We start from the raw sequence: 6,574 nt of genomic DNA, 5'->3' as shown, positions 1-6,574 counted from the left end.
CTGTGAGACAATAAATTGCTATTGGGTTAAACCACCCAGTTTGTGGTACTTTGTTATGGCAACCATAGGAAGGAAACTAATACAATGAGAGAAGATAACTACAGATTAAAGAAACAGCAAGTGCAAGGGGCAAGTTATAAATATTTCAGCAGAAAGAAGAGTACAGCTAAGATGGCAAAGGATACAGAGAGGGTTCATGAATTAAGACCACTACTTCAATCAATTTTACTAATAGCCAAAATGTTACTTTGTAATTAAAAAATAATCAATATTAGGAAAATATAACACTGTACTAAAAAAAAGCCTAAACTGGTCTGTAAATTTGAGTGTTTTCATTATTAAGTGTGATAATGAAAGAACACTAGAAAATTTAAGAAAAAAACTATAAAAAAGGAAAATATTAAATCTCAAAAAAATTAAAAGACATAATATTTTGCAGTAAAATTAAATCAACAAAGTATTAATTATGACAAAATAAATACATTTTATTAAAGAAAATTATAAAATTTAAAAAAAAAATCACATACTATTCACTTGAGGTAGAGATATTGCTTACTGATAGCCAGTTTTCCTTGATGTCCTAGGCACATGACAAGTCTAAATTGGTCCAAAGTTTAAGCAAATGACCTAAACAAGGCAAAACAAAAATAATCATTAAGATTTTTTATCTAAACCATGGGATGCAACTCATCCCCTCTTTGTTAATAAAACTCTAGGGGCAAAAAAATAAAACACCTATTGACCTTAATGCATTCCTTAAATTCATTTCCTGCTTTATTTTCCTCATTAGCTCTTATCACTTTTTTGTTTTATGTATTCTCCATTTGCTAAGTAGAGGGGAGAGGGGTTTTATCCATTTTGTTCATTGTATTCTCCAGTGCTGGAAGAAATTCTCTACTAGTGCTAGTAGGAGATTCTCAACAAATATGTCTTAAAAGAATTCATGTTATAACCTACATTGTATGTGTGCAGTATTAGCATGTATTTAAAGGAATGCATCTATTTTCATGTTAGAAATGTATAGGAAATAATAATAATATTTTCCTTAGATATTATTTGTCCTTAGATATTGTTACCCATGGAAATTATTATACTCATTTCTTCTTTTAGGGAAAAAACTGAATCTACAAAATATTGCATTAAAAGTTGCATTTATTATGAACACTTACTTTACTACCTTATCACAAAAATTTTCAGTATAATATTTTGGAAGTTTCTCTGGAATTACATTAGATGAAACTTTCCAAACTTATGTGCACAGGTTAGGGAATATTACTGCATATGCCATTAGGAATGGTGACACTGATGGGTTAATAGGAATCATAAGGGCATATTAATATTGAAAATTTATAGGCTATGAAGCACTTTATATCTACCTTTCTATGTGCTCCCTAGAATAGAACTCCATTAACAGCTTAAAATTGTTTTTCAATTTTTTTGCAATTTTTCCCTAGCAAGTGGCTGTTTTGCCACAGTTTCCTATTACTGTTTTTGAAATGGACACATGAAGTATGAAAAACATAAAAATTTAGGGAAATAATTGATGGGAATGATTTTTAGTCAAAATAATTGCAGCAGCAGCCATTAAAGGAATTTTGTCTGTCTCTATCCAGATTTTGGGAAGACTGTATATCCTGTGAACACATTCTGTTAGATTTCACAAAATAATCATTAATTTGATGCTTTTTTTTCTTGTAAGGTTTTTTTTTCTTTGCTTTTCTTTTCTTCTTTTGTTTTTATTTTTATTTTTCTACATGTTTATGCAGAAACCAGACGCCTTTTTCTCTTTGATTATATCTAACTGCCTCTCTGCAATGATAATAAATAGAACCCTCAAAGAATAGCCTTTTCTCAAGAAAAGGGGTGATGAATTAAGTGGTGTGATAAAAATCAGAATATAGTTACTCATATAGCACAGCTTGGCCTGGAAAAAATATGAGTGATCTTTAGGGGTGATAAAAATTTTCAGTGTCTTGATTTGGGTGGCATTTACCCATAATGTGCCTATGTTCCTGTACACTCAAGGTTTATGTACTTTTTATAAATTATGCCTCAATAAAAATAATTTTAAAATAAGTACAGAACTAATTTTATTTCTTAATCATTAATCATTCTGTGTGTCTGTTTTCAAATATTGGATCACCACTATGCTGAATTAAGCAGAAGCAGCCTCATAAAAGTAAGTCCTGATGAGCAGAATAGCAACTTTGTGTGAAGGAAATGGCAGTCATTGCCTTTTATTCAGCAACCCTAAATCAGAGGTACAAAGCTTGGAGAGCAAAACATGGGTGGTTTTCTCTTCCTGTTACCTACTAGGGCAAGACACAACTGCTCAATGCATTCAGCTGCCCTGATCAATAGTCTAAAGACTGGGAGGACAGGAGGGTAACATAAAATCTAACTTTAAGAATTTCCAGACAAAGGTGCCTGGGTGGCTCAGTTGTTAAGTGTCTGCCTTCAGCTCAGGTCATGATCCAGGGTCCTGGAATCGAGCCCCACATCAGGTTCCCTGCTCAGCGGGAAGCCTGCTTCTCCTTCTCACACTCCCCCTGCTTGTGTTCCTGCTTTCACTATGTCTCTCTCTGTCAAATAAATAAATAAAATCTTTAAAAAAATAATAATAATTTACCAGACAAGATAGCAAACAAATACATGCTGCCCCCAGTCTACAGAGTCCTTCTCTTTTAAATACATCAGTAATGTCAAATATTTTCATATTAAGTTTGTTATAAATTACTATTCTTTTTTTTTAAGATTTTATTTATTTATTTGAGAGAGAGAGCATGAGCAGGGGGCAGAGAGAGGGAGAAACAGACTCCCCGGCTGAGCAGGGAGCCCAAAGAGGTACTCAATCCAGGACCCTGGGATCATGACCTGAGCTGACGCAGACGCTTAACCAACTGAGCCACGCAGGCACCCCATAAATTATTATTCTTATGATGAGAGGAATTCTGAGGCTGTTTGGATATTCAAAAGGGGGAAATACTATGATTGTATTCATGGTAAGTGAGGATATTTCCCTGTGCCACACTGTTGCTGCCATATACTACAGCCAGGCTTTTTACCATATTTTCTCTGCATTTAAACCTAGTACCTGTGTCCTGGACAGTGGCCTGTGTTTTCATTTAAAGTATATTTGAATAGGGAATATATTCACATGACTAAAAAAATAATCTATGAATTTAAATGCTCCCCTTCCCTGATAATAAATTTTTTTGTACTTTTACAGTGTTAATGTTTGTGAAAGCATAGAAATAAATCCTTATCTTCACTTTTTTAAAAAGTTTTTATTTAAACTCCTATTAGTTAACATACAGTGTAATATTAGTTTCAGGTGTACAATTTAGTGATTCAACACTTCCACACAACACCCAGTGGTCATCACAAGTGCCCTCCTTAATCCCCATCACTTCTTTTTAATAAAGGAAGTAAAACATTTGATACTCTGTTTCCCACATGGTTGTTTGATAAACAATTTATCTGGAAGAAAAATCAGTATCTTCCATAGTGTGCTCTCATTCTTTTTCTTTTGCAGTGCATATTGTTACATTTGTGGATATACCACAGTTTATTTAACCAGTTGTCTGTTGCTGCATATTTGAGTTGCTGAGAATATTTTGCTGTTTCAAACAAAGCTAAATGAATAAACTAGTACATACATCATTTCACATGTGTACTGATTTCCATGAGATAAATCCCCAGACATAAATTTCTGGGAGAAACTGCATATACACATGTAATTTTGATATATACTGCTAATTTCCCCTCCAGGAAGTTTGTGCCAGTGTATGCTCTCAGGAGTAATATATGAGATATACTGTTTCCTTAGTCTCACAAAAAGAGGGTGTTATTAGCATTGGATCTTGTCAGGTGGATGAATGGAATATTGTATAACAGAATAGTTTGCTTTATTTTTTATTGAGGTAGAATTTGTACATAATAAAATGCATAAATCTTAAGTGTACAGCTTGTAGAGTTTTTAGATACGTATGTATTAATTTTCACATATGTCCACCATGTGAACACCACCCTTGTCAAGATATAAAGCTGTCCCAGCATCCGGGAAGGCTCCTTGGTGCTGCTCTCTAGCAGTACAACTTAAAGGACAACCATTATTCTGTCTTCTACCATCAAATAGTAGTTTTTCTCATTTTGCACTTAATAGCATTAGTGTTGTGTTGTATCTGGCTTTTTCCCTCAGTACTATGTCTGTGATATTTATTAATGGTATTGTGTACACAAACTTTTCATTCATTTTCAATGTTGCATGAATATGTCACAATTTATCTGTTTAATGAATAAATAATGCTTGAAGTAGTTCCCATTCTTTGCTATTAAAAAATAATCTCCTAGACGTGCTTTATGTTCATCCCAAACATTTAATATATTGATTTTCATATTCATTACATTGAAAACATTTCCTCACTCATATTTGATTTCTTCTTTGACCCGTAGGTTATATAGATCTGTGTAGCTAAATTTCTAAACATTTCGAGATTTTCCAGTTAGCCTTCTAATGCTGCATTCTAGTTTGCACATATTAAGAGAACATACACACAAGTAATTTCAAAGTTTTGATATTGGTTGCTACAGGTTTTATATTTGAAAATGTTAATTTCAACATGCATCTGAAAAGATGATATTTTGCAGATTTTGGATATGGTGTTTCATATACGTCAAATACATATTATCAACATTTAACCATGTTATTTAAATTTCTTTGTTTTTAATGATTTGTTTGCTTGTATTATCAGGTTTTAAGAGAGGTCTGTTAAAGTACTTATTGTGGAATTTTCCTCTTTAGCATTATTCTGTCAAATCTTCATTTTGTTTTGGAAAAATACTCTTATTAAGTGTATAAAATTTAGGATTATTACATCTTATAGAAGTAATATTTAAATCATAATAATACATCTCTTTAGCACCTGTATTTTTTTAGCTTTAAATTTTATCTAATATTTAGATGGCCATCTTTGCTTCCTTTTAGTTAATGTTTGCATAATACTTTTTCTGGATATTTATTTTCAGTTTTTCTGTACCCTAATGTATGTGGGTATGTTTTATAAATAGCATGTGTGTTTATAAATCATAGTAAATGTGGTTTACTCTCTCATTAATCTAGCCTGAAAATTTATGCACTTTATGAAGAATTTAGAAAATCTGCATTTAATATATTTGCTCATAGTTTAATATTTAAATTTATTATTCTGTTTGTTTTCTGTTTGTCCAATATGATCTTTGTAATTTTATTCCTCATTTTCTTCATAGTAATAATATTTATTTTTCTTGTTATATTTTAATTGTTTTTTTCTGTGCATATTGAATACAACTTTTTTAATGTGTACCCTGGAATATTTTATTTATTTGATTACGAATGAGCTTAACAATATTTTCATAGGTTTAAGATATTCACCCTTTTTGGTTTATGTGAGCTATTTGTTCTTATCCAGTTGTTAGCCTTTTTTGTGTTAACTTATAGGTTTTTTTTTTTTTTTAAAGGTAGTTTTTTTTTTTTTTTAAAGATTTTATTTATTTATTTGAGAGAGAGAATGAGAGAGAGAGCACATGAGAGCGGGGAGGGTCAGAGGGAGAAGCAGACTCCCTGCCGAGCAGGGAGCCTGATGTGGAACTCGATCCAGGGACTCCAGGATCATGACCTGAGCCGAAGGCAGTCGCTTAACCAACTGAGCCACCCAGGCGCCCTAACTTATAGATTCTTTTTTAAAATTTTTTAAAAGATCTTTATCAGGGGCTAAAACCTTTTGCCATGATATAAATCTTCAGAGAAAGATTTCTTTCCTTGCAGTTTTTGTAATTGAATTTTTAAATTTAATTTTATAAAGAGAAGTATAAATTTGCATGTAGTTGTAAGAAATAATACAGAAAACTCTCATATCATATACCCCTTATCCTGTTTCCCTAATGGTAACATCTTGCAAAACTAAATGCAATATCACAGCCAGAATATTTGAAACAGTCCACATAGTTTATTTAAATTTCCTTAATTTGACATATAATCCTGTGTGTGTGTGTTGTGTGTGTCTTTAGTTTTATGCAACTTTATCACATTTCTAGATTCAGGTATCTACCACCACAGTCAAAATATTGAAAAATTGTATCATTGCCAAATTCCTCCTGTAATGTTTTTATTTTTAAAAAAATTTTTTTAAAGATTTTATTTATTCATTTGACAGAGAGAGACACAGCAAGAGAGGGAACACAAGCAGGGGGAGTGGGAGAGGGAGAAGCAGGCTTCCCCCTGAGCTGGGAGCCCGATGCAGGACCTGATCCCAGGACCCTGGGATCATGACCTGAGCCAAAGGCAGACGCTTAACGACTGAGCCACCCAGGCGCCCCTGTAATGGTTTTACAACTACACAAAGTAACCTCACCTGCATCATGTGTCCCTAATCTCTTGGCCTTTTTTTACTCATCACAATTATCTTGTGATTCATCAAGTTTTTGAAAGTGTCAAGTGTATTTCCTTTCTTTCTTTCTTTCTTTCTTTCTTTCTTTCTTTCTTTCTTTCTCTCTCTCTCTCTCTCTCTCTCTCTCTCTCTCTCTCTCTCTCTCT

The sequence above is a fragment of the Neomonachus schauinslandi genome, chromosome 3 (assembly GCF_002201575.2).
Source record: "Neomonachus schauinslandi chromosome 3, ASM220157v2, whole genome shotgun sequence".
In the NCBI taxonomy this organism is placed as follows: Eukaryota; Metazoa; Chordata; class Mammalia; order Carnivora; family Phocidae; genus Neomonachus; species Neomonachus schauinslandi.
This window is presented reverse-complemented; position numbering follows the sequence as displayed.